This window comes from Eubalaena glacialis, chromosome 9 (genome assembly GCF_028564815.1).
Source record: "Eubalaena glacialis isolate mEubGla1 chromosome 9, mEubGla1.1.hap2.+ XY, whole genome shotgun sequence".
In the NCBI taxonomy this organism is placed as follows: Eukaryota; Metazoa; Chordata; class Mammalia; order Artiodactyla; family Balaenidae; genus Eubalaena; species Eubalaena glacialis.
Window position 1 is genome coordinate 24205893 of NC_083724.1, and position 16191 is coordinate 24222083.

The 16191-nt window shown below is 46.1% G+C and overlaps 1 protein-coding gene across 7 annotated transcripts in view; it reads right to left on the bottom strand.

Annotated features, from left to right (window-relative positions):
• PALM2AKAP2 (PALM2 and AKAP2 fusion) overlaps positions 1-16191 on the bottom strand; it is a 478191-nt gene that overhangs the window by 34050 nt on the left and 427950 nt on the right. The window lies entirely within an intron of this gene.

Here is a 16191-nt window from a genome sequence, read left to right on the forward strand (position 1 = left end):
CGCAACAAAGATCCCGAGTGCCGCGACTAAGACCCAGTGCAGCCTAAATAAATAATAAATAAATATTTTTTTAAAAAAGTAAATTAGGATTTGGATCATCTGATGACATTGCTCAAATAATTTCTAAAGTGGAAGAGATTATATAGCAATTGTATCAGAATTTTTCAAAAAATTCCATAGCAAATGTCTGCAGAAATGTAACAGAACTATTTGTATGTCCCCAACTATAAAAAGAAGGTCGTTTGGCAGGAACAAATCTTGAAAACATGATTCTCAGCCAGATGTAATGCAATTATTCTGTAGACAGGAAACTTTTTGAAAAATTTTTCCAAAATAAAATATTGCAAAACAGTAGATCTCTTCAACGGCCCCTTAAGAGCTTCAGTGCCACACTGCCATGGCTGTAATTGACCATGTGCGTTATAAACACAGAACCAAAGCCACTGATCACACAGTTCTGTTCTCAAAACAATGCTCCTTGGTTAAGGAGTGAAAAGCTAGTGGATGGTGGCCCCTCCCATCTAGTTCCTAAAATGCTTTGTATGTGACAGCTCCAATTTTGTGTTTAAATTTAAAAAACCACATTTTCTTAATGTTTTTAAATGCATCATATTTTTCATCAGTTATCAATCCCATGTCACTTTATTTGGCATTAGTTAAGATTAATTTTCAAACTCTAGGATTTTTTTTTTTTCATACCAAAGGACTCCGGTTTGTCTCAGATAATTCAGCGGTAAGTTGTGAGCTTAATTTGAGTTCCCCTCAAGGATTTCACTAACACTTTTATCAGCCGTGTTTCAAGTCTCAGGTCTATAGGGTGCCTGGTATTATTGACTTAACACAATGCAAAATTGCAATACGGTATAATTTTCCTTTATTTAAATTTAAACATTGTTAAAGGCTTAGAACATAATATTAAAACACCACCTTAGGATGATTCTCAGGGGATTAATTTAAAAATCCTTTCAAGGAAAGTGAACAGTTATGGATTTGTTCATACTATCTAGAAAAATGTGGAAGTTCATGCTATGTGCTCTGCATTGCTGTCAGAATGTTGAAAAACTCTCATGGTCATCCATAAACTGGAAGGTTACCCATGAACTGGGGGTTTCCTTCACTGTGTTTCCCACATTCCTCTTTAGACTTAAAATCAATCAAGTAATATAAATTCCTTCCTTAGAAATAGGCAACAATAATGAATATTACTTCTTTGTCAGCACCTTCTGGTCTCAAAGGATCTTCCAGCCTTGATCTGGTCTTTGTCAAAGTCTGGTAGTTACTATTTATAACCTCCACTATCTTTATTTTGTTTTTACTTCATTTTTGACCACTGTTAACTAGTGGCTCTTTTGTCTTTAGAAAGAACTAAAGAGGCATGGCAAAAATGTTGCTACTGTCCTTTAAAAAAAGTTAACTAAACTTTCTTTTGGTAAGGAGATTCAGTAACTTCTATGTCATTCAAGAATTACAGGAAATTTGAATGCCTAAAACTTACTGGCTGCCATTCAGTCCTCAAGAAAACCTAGGTCAAAATTAGCCTACCCCATGGAAAGTTCTTAATGGAATAAGCTGACCAACAAAAAGAGACACGGTATTTCTATGGTGAAGTCAGACTACTGAACCACCCCCCAACCCCCGGCCTCATTTGGCCAATGATTCTCTGCTAATATTCTTCATGGGAATAATAGAGCTTTCCTTCTATCTCTTTTGGCGCTTATTTTTGGAGGAGGGGGGGAATAGGAAAATAGTAGGAAGCTGCTGAGATTGAAATATGGTTAAAAATCATTGCTCTACTGAAATGGAAAACACTTTACAATAGTTGACATGAGAGGAAAGAGGGCAATGTAACGTTAAAAGAAGCTAAAAGGCAAATAATTCTATAGATCATTTAGTCATTGATTCATTCATTAAAAATGCAGGAGGCTTGTTCTGTAGGGCATGGCGTAATTAACGGCAACAATAAATTCCAGGTGACAACACCCTTTTTCTTAACAAAAACTGGATTTCCCATACTTCCTAGGAAGCTTTAAGTCTATTTTGGGGTTTACTTAGTCTGGTCAGGTGAAGCGAAAAACTTGCCTATGTTAATGTCTTGTTGCTGATCACAGAGATTGGAGTAACTGAGCCTATCTCCACAGCATCCCCGAGAACACTCTGTCAGCATTGTCCCTTCCTCCTGGATGCTTCACAGTCCCAGTGTTGGACGAGGGAGGAGCTGATGCCCTACGGTTTTTTTTTTTTTTTTTTAAGAACTGAAAAAACTGTATCAACTTTTTCCAAGGATACTTTCTGAACTAGCAACAACTGTCCCAATTCAAAAGTTTAAATATCTGAGAACAGCATTTGACAGTGCATTTTTGCAGTGTCAAGAAAACTAACTTTACCTTTGAGTCAGAAATGGAGTTGTGTCTGCGATGTGTCAAATATTTTAAAAATGCTAATTACAGGCAAAGTTTGGAGTCCCAGTGTAATCTGAGGTGATTCCTTTCCAATACCTTAAAAAAAAAAATCTAGACACTGGAGGGTATAAACAGGAAAGAGGCTCTCCTTCCTGTTAGTTACATGGAGCCCCAGCTCCTTTCCACTAATTCAGAAAATTCTTACTGAGACTCAGTTCCATCGACCTCAGGGAGCTGCGGCTCTAAACCCTAATCAGGGTAGAAGTCCTTAAAGAGAAGAACAACTCCGCATTGCTGATTTACAGTCCTGCCTCAGAGTTCCTGAGTTTTTGTAAAGTTAGGGAACAATTATAACCAACGAGCAAATTCCTGAGTTCTGTCTCAGCAGGAAGAATTTACCTTTGTGCAGGATGGCCTGATGTGATCAAAGCCGCTGTAACTATACCAGGCGAATGAAAGTGGGCTGGGATCCCCACGGTGCGAGGATCTGGCAAGAGTCTGCGTTTGACGTCATTAAATGATGTCATGTTTAAACCAACAAATACTTATTGCTCCCTTTGAAGATAAGAGAGACCAGAATTTTCTCCGTGTTTCAGATAAGGTAAGCTTGATTCCAGATTCAGACAAAATGCACATTCATTAAATGGATTTTTAAGTCTTTTCTGAGATAGACTAGGCCCCAATGCAAAAAGCAGAAAGATATGAAAGAACCACCAAACTGGGTTTTCGAAGGTCAGAGAAAAACCAGGGTGCTAAGGGGCGGGTGGGAGATCCTTGGATGGCCCCAGCTAACCCTCCAGGTGGAGCCCTAACAGTCTGGCACGTAATACCTGCCGGCCTCCTGGCTTCCTAGAATAGCTAACAGCTGGTCAGGATGTCTACCATTTACTTTAAAATACTCAAGCAGACACAATGTAAGATAGCTCTGTGTGTCTGAAATTAGTTTAAATTACATTCCAGGAGCAGACAGCCATCCTAATCCAGAGTATATACTCCAAGAGTGTTCAGCCAGGATCTAATCAGAAATCCCACCTTCCACAGGTGCCTGCCTTCCTCCTGGAGTTTAGCTCTAACTCCCAAGGGCCCCTGAGGCTTTTGCTAATTGGCATAATTAAGGTGAGAATAAAAGGTTCAGAGAACTCGAGAGACTTCTCAGGGTCCCCTGGCTAGTAAGTGGCACAGCCAGGACTTGAAGGCCAGTTCTTCCTAATTCTATCCCAGTATCTCAAAAGGTATTCTCGATGACTGGAAGCTTCCAGAACGACAAGGGAAGTCTTAAGAAGGTGGATGGATCTGAAGAGCATTTACTCGGCTTTCTGGCTGATGGTCTGCACACTTCAATCTCCAGAAGTCACGTAAGAGTCACAATTTGGCCTCAGAAGTCAAGGACCCCTTTGCCCTCCTTGTTCAGAATGGACAAGAGACAGACTCCCTGGAGACCTAGTTTCAGTTCCTACCTTCTGCTCTACCTGCAGGACCCTCCAGCTAGAAATGGAGGTGCTGGCCTCTTGCTCACTCTGGGAATTTGGCCTCTGAAGGGGGTCCTCTTCTTCCTCTGATGACACCCCAGAGGCAAAATACTAAATCTCACATCCCAGTCGTGGCAATGGACGAGGCTGCAACTCCTCCCCAGCACCAGAGTCAGCAGCACAGGTGGGATTCTAGAAGCCTGTTTGATTTGCCCAGAAAACACATCAGGGCCCTGACGCCTGCCCGGCTTAGGTCATGGACGGCAGTGTGCTCTATCTTCCCCGGGTACCTGGGCCTGCAGCTGGGTGCATCAAGCATGGAAAGAACTTGAAGGAAATGCATTTTCCTTAGCAGGTCTGGCTGGGCCCAGGGGGACTCCAGAAAGGTGTCCTTCGCTACCAGGTCAAGCGAGAAGCAGAAGCTTCTGCTCACTTCACGTGTCTGCTGTTTGCCTCTTCCCTACCTCCTTCCCTGCTCTTGACAATGTCTGTCACCAGCTTCCCAGTCTCCTAGCCTAAATGCACCGTGCGACCCAAATTATTCAATCATCAGGCGCCTGCTGCGCGAGCGGGTTTCTCTGCTCTGAATAACCCAGATTACTTCCTACTAAAGCCACAATATTTAAACTAGAAATGCGTTTCCCTAGGTAATAGGTGACCTGACCCTTTAATCCAGTTATTTTTAAGTTCCACCAAAAATACAAACTCATTCTTGGCCTAGGAACAGGGGCACGGCTCTGAAAGAAAACGTCCTTGTAGCTGTCAAACCAGAGGGCGTCTCTGTTTTTCTTTCTTGTCCTCCCTCTCTTTCCTAAGTCAAGTTTTTAGGGCACAACTGCTGTGTTCCACGGGCCACGCATGGCTGTCTCTAGGAAGGTTCGTGCAGGAATCTTTACTTTCTGGCTGAAGTTTCCATCATGAAGGCAAATGGGAGGAGAGGGTGCAACCTGGCCAGGGGATGATGCTTAGACACCTGCAAGATGCCCGCACGGGTCTGCTGAATTTCACCAGCCTTGGAGGGATGGGGTAAAGCCACAGTCGGGAGGTCTGCGCGAGACGGACTCCCCAGACCAAGGGAACCCAAGGAGTGTGGAAAGGGAGCACAGAGGCTGAAAAGGTCAAAGTGCATTCCTGCAAGGAGAGGCGTGTCCTGAGAACCTGTAGAGTGACAAGCCCTGTGCCGGGGCCACGGGAGGTCCCTAGGACTCTGGGGTGGTCCCCACACTGCAGCAAGGAACTTACAGCCTTGGAAGGAGAGAAGACAGAGTCACATAAAGATAGCATAGAGCAAAGGCAGACGGACTGCTACAACAGTAACTGGGGAGAAATTTCCCACCCTGTTCAGGGTGGCAGATGGTGTAGGCTGAAAAGACTGTATGAAGGCGGCTGGGAGCACCAGCGTTCCTCAGCAGCTGGCCTGTGGCTCCCCTCCCACCCCACCCCTACTAGAGAAGCCGCTGGGACTCTGAGTGGTCCCTTCACCCGCCCCTGCGAAGGCACAGAGAGTGGGAATGTCTGAGGATGGCTTGCTTCCTTTGTCGGGCTTCGGGCCTCTGGGCCAGGAAGTGGAGGGGAGTGACCCCAGTGACAACCTGGGCCACATTCCAATCCCAGGCAGAATTTCCTTCCCACTCCCCAGCAGAGCTTCTTCCGGCCCGGAGAACCAAAGGCTGGTGTTGATCGTGGGAAGCCGGGAGGCGGGCCACTCCCCAAGGAGGCCAGAGACCCTTCCTGGTTGATGAGAGGCAGACCTAAACCCCCCAGCACTCTGGGGTAGTTAAAGCTAAAATTAGACCAGACGGGCTCAGGGATAATGACACGACCCTCAATAAAGGGGGATAACACTAACAACATCTCTGGGGTTTCCTTCCTCCTGCCATGAAGCCATTACCCCTAAATGTGACTCAGACGGTTCTAAAAAGAGCTTCCTGGGCTTCCCTGGTGGTGCAGTGGCTGGGAGTCCGCCTGCCAATGAAGGGGAAAATGGGTTCGCGCCCTGGTCCGGGAGGGTCCCACATGCCACGGAGCAACTAAGCAACTAAGGAGTCATCAGAGTGGATGGAGCCCAGGCAGTAGTTGTGCACCACAACTACTGAGCCTGCGCTCTAGAGCCGGCGAGCCACAACTACTGAGCCCGTGAGCCACGACTACTGAAGCCCGCACACCTAGAGCCCATGGTTCACACAAGAGAAGCCACCGCAATGAGAAGCCCGCGCACCGCAGTGAAGAGTAGCCCCCGCTCGCCTCAACTAGAGAGAGCCCGCGAGCAGCAACGAAGACCCAACGCAGCCAAAAATAAAATAAATTTTAAAAAAAGATTATTAAAAAAAAAAAGTTTAAAAAGAGCTTCCTGTTCTTCTTACAGGCCCAGCCCTTCTTTCTGAGAGCTTCTATGGTATTGGTCAACACAGCAATCACCCTCCTGCCATTCTCTCTGGCTTAGGCCTCAGGTACAGGCTTGCTGACGATGGGATGAAAACACTTCTGGAACCCCCTTCCACTGGAAACAAGGCTGGCCTATGTCTTGACTCACTCACGATCCTGGTGAAGAAGTGGTCCCTTTGTAACATAAGGGAGTCTCCCCAGCACCACAGCCTGCCCTATTAATAGCATCCGCTGAAAAGTCAGTGGCTCAGATGTGAGGCTGCACATGTGGAAAATGTTAAGGTGTGGTTTGATGAACACATTTACAGCTTAGGCTCTCTCTGAAAGAAACTAAAGAGGGTGTGTGTGATGGAGGTGTGATGGGAGGAGGCGAGGAAGGAAGCTGTTGCCTTTTCTGCAGCCACTGGTGAAAAGCTTGTTTCTTTCAGTCACTTGGAGATCCATTCCCTACCAAAGGGATTGAGAACCACTGGGAGATTTCAGGGTTTCCCCTAGATGAGGAGAGATGCCTCATTTCAGCTCCAAGAAAGGCAAGTTTCGCTTCTTCCTCGATGCAATACACCCCATGCTCTATCAAGGAGTCCTAAGATGCTCTTCCCACCAAAGGCCCTTTTCACTGTGAAGCTATTTTACAGGACAGTCCCCACCTCCAGAATAAACCAAGGTCAAGGCCACAGAGGGAACTCTGGCTACCGCAGTCTGAAATTTCTGGGTAACTGATTCTGCTGAAAGCAAAAGCAAGCCTGGCTTCAGTTCTTTGTAACTTAGCTGTGTCCTTCTTGGTTTTAAAATAGTTCAGGATCTTGGATTCATGCCTGGACAACCAGTAATGGCAGAGAGCAAAAGCTGGGCTCCACCGTGGACCCAGGAAAAATCCGCTATGTGGAGGCAGAGCCAGGAGAAAAGAGAAAACCGTGCCAGAGGCTTTTGAGATTAACTCTTTGTCCACAGATGAGTCTATATTAGGAACAGAGCTGATGAGCTTCTCTTCCCATGGCCCTGGGTCCCACAGGAGACAGGCACACACGTTCCCCCAGAAGCCCCAGGCCACTCCGTGAATGTGGCAAGTTCTACAACAAGGGCTTGTAGATTAACTACATACAAGGTGATAACAAGAAAACCCGTCACGAGAACAGCTACGTCACTTGGTTCTGCTGCGGAAAAGGACGGACACACACACACACACACACACACACACACACACACACTCATGCACCATCTTCAAAGCATTATCTGGCAAAGATGATGTGTGCATCTTTGCATCTTTGCCTGCACTGTATGTGTGGTGGGGAGCTCCCGCTCTGCCCTTTAGCATTAAAGCTGGGAGTCTGACAAGATTAGCAAGAAGAGAAGCAAGTCTCCAGTCTGAGCCCAGCTGCCCACTCTCTCTCCAGCAGGAAAGGCGTCCCAGCGTAGCCCCGAAGTCCCCACTCTGAGTCCCTCCTCCACAAAGACTCTGGCCTCACAAGGGAACCCTCTCCTTCCAGATTAGAAAGCAAAGGACCATAAGCTAGGTCAGCAGACTCGGCTTACCCTGCCCGGAGTGCCCACTTCACATATCCCTGGTCAGAATTGCCTCTTTTTCCAGGCAGTATCCTGCGCCCCGGCTCAAGCTGGACAAATTCCTTCTGAGCCTCCTGACAGAAGACTGTGAAGTCACAGCTGGCCCTCCTCCTGCTCCCTCAAAGGCCATTCACACAAAGAAGGACTTTAACCCCCTTCAAAGAGACCTGGCCCCTCCCCCTAGCTGGCCCGAGCCTGGAGGGCAGCAGCCGGCCAGCCAGAAGCAGCTCTTGTTCGCACCTGGCGCCCAGGGCTGCGTGGGCAGGTGGGAGCTTAGTGGTGCTGAGATGAACCAGTTAGGGCTGTCTTCTTGGAAAGTCAGAGATGGGCCTTGGGCAGGCAGGGAATTAATATCCTGGTGATGCTAAAGGCAGCAAAAAAACCCTGATGGATCCCGAAGATCCAGTTAAATGGACTTCATCCAGTTAAATGAACTTTTTAGGACAGCTTCTATATGTGTGTGTAAAATAATAAATGCTCACTGTAGAAAATTTGGAAAATAAAAGTTACTCATCCTCCCTCCACACAGAGGAAAGCAGTTAATGGTTTACTGCATTCATGCAGTCTCCTTTTTGGAAATATGTATTTAATAGAGTTGAGACCACAGTATATGCAATTTGTAGCCAACTTTTTTTCACTGCACATTATCTCACAAGCACTTTTTATGTCCTTTAATGGTGGTGGTCAGATATATTTTAAATGGTTACATTGTGTCCCATGCTGAAGTGGGACAGAATTTGAAGACAGGGATGAGTGCTCTAATTTCAAGGATCTCTGGGGGAAGTGGTTTTTCCTTTCTCAGGGCTAACTAGTATCTTCTGCCACAAAGAAAACAGACCCACATGGGCCCTGGGGAGACATAAATGCCACAAATATATCCCTCACTCTTTCGCCATAGAATCAGACCCCCAGCACCACACACCAATGCTCATGGCGTGTTAATGACTGGTTCCCCTCGCTGCCCCACGGTGGACGAGGCTCCACCCACCTGGTCCCCCGGAACTCTGGGTTGACCTGGAAAGTCTGGGGCATAACTTAGGATTTTGGCTGAATGGAAAGCCAATCAGAATTCCAGGGCCGTGCAGAACTCATTTCCTTCAGTAAGATTTTAGAAAGGACAAAGAGAACTGAGATTCACAGTAAACTGAATGGAAAGAGGAGGACAAATGCCAACCATGGTCCTGTGGGGCAATCTATTTGGGGTCAGTTTGGGACCAGTTTGTCCTGGTGAAGTAGGCGAGCAGCTCAAAGACGGTGGCAGCCCAGCATCGCAGACCCCCTGTGACTCTCCCGGAAACACAAGTCTGGGAAGGAGTCATCAGAGTGCATGGAGCCCAGGCAGGCTCTTCGGAAAAGGAAGTTAAATGTATACTATACAACTATTTACAACATCCAAGAGACATTTTTAATGAGCTGAAATTTATTTAGAAATATCCAGGAGTTTCTCAGTGACTGGGTGATACCAAGTCACCAGGGAGCGTTACACTACGGCAACTCTGAAGTTACGCCGCCCTTTGGAATAATCGGAATGTTCTGCTGTAGGGCCAAAGGCATTTCAAGATGCTACTTAACGGTCTAAAGTAAAATGAGGAGGGGAAATCACACACCCAGGGTGGCATTGCTCTGCTCAGGAATGACAAAGTGAGCAGGGCCCTCCATGAAGAGGTGCTTTCAAGCCAAGAGGCAAGAGTGGTACCCAGGACTTGCTACATAATCACACCTGCCCCTCTGCCCCCATGAGAAGGTGTGTAAAAACTTGTTTTAAATCTGCCCTGTTCGCAAAAGAGGAAATTGTATGTGCTCTTAAAGTACTATTATCTAAGCAATAGGCACACTTCTGACTGGAGTCTGAGGTGTCACGGTTTACTACACATATGCGCACACACACACCTATACATACGTGCACATTGTCAGGAGGTGAGTTGGGTCCCCCCCATCCCAACTTCATAAGTTGAAGTCCTAACACACAGTACCTCAAAAGGTGACCCCGTTTGGAGATAAGGTCTCTGCAGAGGTAATCAAGTCAAGTGATGTCATTTGGGTGGGTCCTAATCCAATGTGACTAATGTCCTTATAAAAAGAGGAGATTTAGACACAGAGGCGTACCTAGAAGGAACGTGAAAAGGCCGAGAGAGAAGTCAGGGGTCGGTCAGCCAAGAAGAGGGGCTGGAACGTCCCTTCCTACGGCCCTCGGACGGAGCCAACTCCACCGACAACACCTTGGTTTGACACGTCTCGTTTCCAAACCGTGCGACAATAAATTTCTGTTGCTTAAGCCACCCAATTTGTGGGACGCTGCCACGGCAGGCCTAGCAAACCAATGCACACGCTCACACATCCACACGGACACACACACGTGCACACACACATATGCATACTCATCACTCATATTCGTACGCACACGCCCCCCTCCCTCCGGCTGCAAAAATATGATGGAATTAGGAAAAACGCTCTGTGGCAAAGTCACAGTGACTTGCTCCAGAACAGTGGTTTATCCTCAGAGGCAGAGGGAGAAATTCAACTGGTAAGCTAGACGGAAGCTGCAAAAGCACGAACTGAGCCACCCGCATTGGCTGGCGGGGGGCGGGGGGGGGGCGGCGGGGGGGGTCTCCCTACAGGCAGGAGCAGAGCGGAATCCAGCAGCACCTACACGTCGAGGCTCCGCATCCATCCTCCTCCCTCTTGGCTCTGAGCTTGGGGTGGTTTTTCAGAGTTTACGAAAACAGCTGTGTACTGCCAGTTTAATTCTCTGGCTGCTGTAGCCTGATCTGCTTTAGTTTCTGAGGGTGCCTTGCACTGGGAGAAAGGAAGTCATTTGGAAACTTGCTTGGCTGGGAAGCAAAGTGCAGTTTGTGAGGACCTAGCAGCTGGGGTGGGAAGGTCATCAACGCTACTATGATCCTCCCTCAGTGAAGGTCCACTGCCCGCCTCCTGGGGCCAGTCTGGGTCACACACCTTCACGTACCTTCTCTCTGTGCTCCTTTCACCCGCTGCAAGGTGGGGATTCTCACCCATTCCACCAAGGGGTGGGCCCCAGCCTAAGGAGCCTCCTCAGGGTCACACAGCTGGTCAGGAACAGAGGTCTGGCAGGAAGCCAGGAATCCCACCCACAGGGCAGGGCTCTGCCCCTGGAAGGCATCCTGGGCAGTTCAGGACAGAGCAGATCCAGGAAGTATGCGAAGGATCAAAAGGGAAAAATTAAAAAGCAAATGCCAGGCAGCAACAGACTGTCTGTGAAACCGTGTGCCTGCTTCTCCATGACCCTGGGAAGGCCAGGCTTTTTCTTCTGGGTCTTAGTTTTCTGGTCTGTAAAATAAGAGAGCCAAAGTAGGTGAACCCCCCAAATGCACCTCCTTTCTGCTCCTGACCTCTGTCGTTCTGTGATGTTAGCATGAACCTTGGGCAGAGGCGAAGCCCAGGGTAGTTCTGAGTCTGGTAACGACGTGGGCAGAGTTGAGAAAAAGCCAGCCAGCAAATGGGAACAGCTGCTTCCTTTGAAACTGCTTGATACTTTTGCCAAGAGAGATTTCAAGGGTTCCGGGAAGGAACTCCGCTCCGTCTTAGACATTCCCCTTGTCAGAACTTTATCTCTTTAGTTGAAGGAGTTTATTGTGCTAAATGGAGCCATCCCATTTATGTACCATTAGCGTGATAGAATGTTCCAAAATGGATCTGCTGAGATCACAAGGAACTAGATGCAAGCAGGCAAGGTGGAGAGACTGGCTTCAAAAATGGTCCTACCCAGCCCGCTGCCTGGACCTGTAAAGAGGGGAGGGGTGGGGTCAGCACAGGGAAGCTCCCTCTCCACGCTTCTCGGGGCCCAGGGAAGATGGAGGTTTGCAGCTTTTCAAACTGCTCCGAGACCTAACTCAAGGAACACACTGAAGGCAGCTTGGGCCTTGGCACCCCCAGAGGTCCTTTCTAAGTGTCCATGGCCACTTCCTCCTCCCCAGGCTGCCCGCTCCCCCACTACCTTTCAGGTAGGTCCCTCCTCCAAGTCCCACCTCCAAAAGGCTCCACATCTTGGCATGGAGACAGGTCTTTAAAGCAATTTGTGCTTAGATGTGAATGTGATGGGAATATTGACAATTTAAAATGGGAGCTTGTTTACCTGAAAGGATCTCTAATTGGAGTGAAGTGTGGGAAACTAAGACATAACCAGCCCTTAATTTATTGAGGGAAAATGGATGAGAAGGGAAGAGAATAGTGACTTCCCTTAAAAGGCTGCAGGAAATCTAGACTCAGCAGCACCTCCCAGGTGCTCAGGACCCTGAAAGCCAAAGAGCAGGGATGGGAAGAACACACGAGGATGTTTGGACCACCCAGCTATGTCACACACCACGATCTCATTTATTCCTGTAAGAAACACGATTCTACAGAAAAAGAAATTGTTCACCAACTTCCTAGCCCTTCCCTTCCCATTGCACCCTGCAGTCTCCCAGTGTACCCTCTGCCTCTGATACTGCTCACAAAGAAGCCTTTAGAAGGGAGGAGAATCTGGAATCGTAATATATGGTATGCTTCATTCCAGAACCAGATGAAGCTGGTGGTGACCTTGTAAGGGAAAGGGTCTGACAGCCAATACAGGGCCCCGATGCAGGGCCTGACACGCACCCCATTTCCGCTCTGAGTCTGTTGTGGGTCCCTCCATCAAGGATCATAGACTCAAAAGGTCCCTCTGCTTGCTACCTCAGACACTATACCCTTATCTTCTGCAGGAATATTGGTGCCATTATGGTGCTTCACGGACACAAAGCTTTAAGAAATGCACTGATTGCAATCTTGTCTAGAACAATAAAAACCTGCAGGCAATGAAAATGTGTAGTCATAAAAATCAGCACCTGAAAACTGTAATTTGCTGAACTGATGGAATGTTATGCAACCTTTAGAAAGCATATTTTCAAAATTGCATGGCAACCTGGAATGATGCTATATTAATATATTGTGTATAGAGGGGTACAGAGTTCTGGTTAAGAATGGGCTTTGATATCCAACAGATCTGGACCTCTCCCTCTCTGTAAAAAGGATATAAAACTACTACTACCTTAGCGAGCTGACCTGAAGTACGATGACCAGTAGGGGGATTTGTCCTACAGTAAAAGGACTCAGTGAATGGTGGCTAAAATAGAAATAAACAGAATATATTTGTAACTCATATCACAAAGGTTAATATTCATGATATATATAGAACTCTTACAAACCAGTAGGAAAAAGACCAACAAACCAAACACAAAAATGGACAAAGGACATGGAAAACAGTTGACACACAAAAAAATATATAAATTATTCTTAGACATACAAAAAGATTCCCAATCCCACTCATGTAAAAGAAAAGCAAAACTAAATTATGAGATAAGTTTTCCACCAAGAAAATTAGTTATCAGAATGGGAAGAAAGAGGTACCCTTATCCAACTCCATGAAGTTGCATGGCAATTAGGCATATGTAACCAACTTTAAAATATGCAATGTCTTTGACCCAGTAATTCCACTTCCAAGAATTTATTCTCAGGTATAGTGGCATGTGTATAAAATGACCTATATCCAAAGGTCTCTAATGCCACATTGCTTGCAATAATAAAAGGCTACAAATAACCTATTAGGGGACTGGACTATTCATAAAATGGAATAGCATATGCAACCTTTAAGAGGATAGTACAGCTCCCAACTCTATGAGAACTGGTATAGGACAATCTCAAAGATCTACTGCTAAGTGACAAGTGGTACAGGACAGTATATACACCATGCTATTTTAGTTGTTAACAAAAAAAGAATGTGAATATATAGTCTTATATACATAATTTTTTATTAGTTTCTAGGTGTGTATAATGTATATGTAATATATATTGTATATATGTGTGTGTATATGTGTATATGTGTGTATGTGTATGTGTGTATATATATATATATACACACACACACATAATATCCATAGACTATGCCTGAAAGGATAAATGTGAAACTGATAAACAATGGTTTTCTCTGGAATGGGGTGGACTGGACATATGAGGTAGTAAACTTCTCTTCACTGTGTTCCTTTCTCCACCTTTTGAATTTTCAACCATGTGCATGTATTAACTTGTGAAAAAAAATTAAGTACATAAAAATATAAAAAGTGAGATGGGCAAGAACTAAAAGGAAATATGGCACCATGAGAGATTAGAGAAGATTAAATCACTGTCTCAAAGCCAAGGATACCATTTGTATACATATTGTTTGGAAGAATCATATTAATATATTAACTGGTTAACCCTGGAGAATGGGGGAACTCAATGCTGAAGGCAGAATGAAAAGCTGACGTGGAACGTATAACTTTTATTTTATAAAGGTATGTATTACTGAGCATGTATTACTTTTATAATTGGAAAAGTAATCTTTGAAAGTAATCATGCATCAATAAATGTTACAAATTTGAGCTTTAAATACACAGACTTAAAAAAGACCATCTCGTCTACTTGTTAGGTATTGCAACACCTCTCAATCTCCAATTTCCGTCTCCATGGTGAGTAGGGAATCCTTTACTCAGCCATGATGGACAAGTGTTTCAAACATGACCTTCCCTCAAGGAAGTTGTGCTTTCTTGCTGTAATATATCATACTTTTAGGAGCCGACCACGCTACACAATTGTGAGATGACACAATCTTCTTTCTCATCAAAGATATGCAATTGACTCACTGTTATAGATGAATATTTTCCTTCCATGAGCTGCCTATTCCCAAAAAAGTTGTGAAACACTCTGTGAGTAACCAAATTCCTCTTTGGGAGTCAAATGTCACAGAATTTCATGAACTATGTCACAGACAGGATATGTCATAGGAAAACCCCATTAAAACGTTTTCCAAGCTCTGATTAGTCAAGCAGAGAACAAGAATTGGAGGCTGACTTGATTTATTATTCTAAACAAGTCTTTTTTCCTTGTTTTTTGCTTCATTCAATTTAATTGTGCAGTGGAGTCAACCTAGATGCCTCCCCATCCACCTATAAGACAGACAGACAGGTGGACACATACACAAACAGGGACTCAGTGAATTTGAATCAATTTTTTATTCTAGTAGTATTTTAAAGCTTTGAGTCGAGTTTTAAAGACAGGATTTTGGGTTTGCTAAATCTAGTCCTCTGTAAGCAAAAGCACACATCTCATTGATGTTTAAATTGAGCGCTGGGAGGGTGGGGACGCATGATAACTCTGGGAGGCAATCCTAAGCCCTGGGCCCAAGTGCCATTTCTGCCTTGGGATCCTCCCTACCCCACTCCCCATCACCCAGTTCCCAGCCCTCAGGCCGGGCCTGAGCATCTGAGATCAGCACGAGGACTTAGCATGGAGCCAGGTCCTCTTACAGTTCACCCACCAAGCTCTCCTCTGCTCAAAGGCAAGAGGTGTGACACAGCAAGGCTTCGCTTCCCCAAGACAACACTCACAATTCTGAAGAAAGGAAAACCCAACAATCAAAGGTTCTCTTTCCATGAAATACCTGGTGAGCTCTAAGAAAACTCAACGAAAGGATCTACCACTTACCAACAGGAAGGAGGTCTGATCCTATTGAATCAGTACCTATGGATTGCAAGGGAACCAGTGGAAGGCTCTAGAAGGTTTAGACTTCCATCCACACAACGGGTCTCATCATATCATGCATATCAGTGTCACTATGAACTGCCAGTCACTCTGAAAACTCACGAACAGCCTTTCTTAAATTTCTGCAAAAGCACAAAGTCCTATGTGAAGGCAGACTGTGCAGCAAACAGACCTCTGATCCAGTTCACTCTGACTTGCTCGGGCAGGAAGAGAGGACCCCAGGTAAGTCCAGATGATTGACCTGAGTGTCCTGCTCTGCCAGGACTAAGTGGAGATTCTGGATCAGGACATGCGCTGGGGACACTGGCCTGATGAAGAGCAGGGCGCGGCGGGCAGCCAAGGAGCACTTAGAAAAGCTCAAGCCAGACCCACTCAAATCTTCTGACCCCACCTCATGCAGCAAACTGACGCCACTGACTACATGGGATTCCGAGCCTGGTTGCAGACAGCGTTGCGTTTGTGGTTTAAACCAAGAGAAACTTGCCCTTGACACTGAGGACCTGACCCTGACCTGGTTCTGATTCTGCTCTAGTCCTGTGCTTTAGCCAGAAACAGGGAGAGCATGTGATATGACCCCTCTTTTGCCCACAGCTCTGTGCTTTCCCAGTCTGGCCCCGGGCCAGCTCTGCTGGACCACAACTTTGGGCAGCCTGGATATGAGGGCAGCTAAGGGCCAGTCACCTGCTTCTGGCCACTGCTTTTGTGGCTCTGAATGCCAGGAAGGAACCTCTGCAAGGGGATGCATGGTAAACATCAGCCAGCAGTAAGACAGGCCACGGGGAGTCACGGAGGGTACTTGGCTT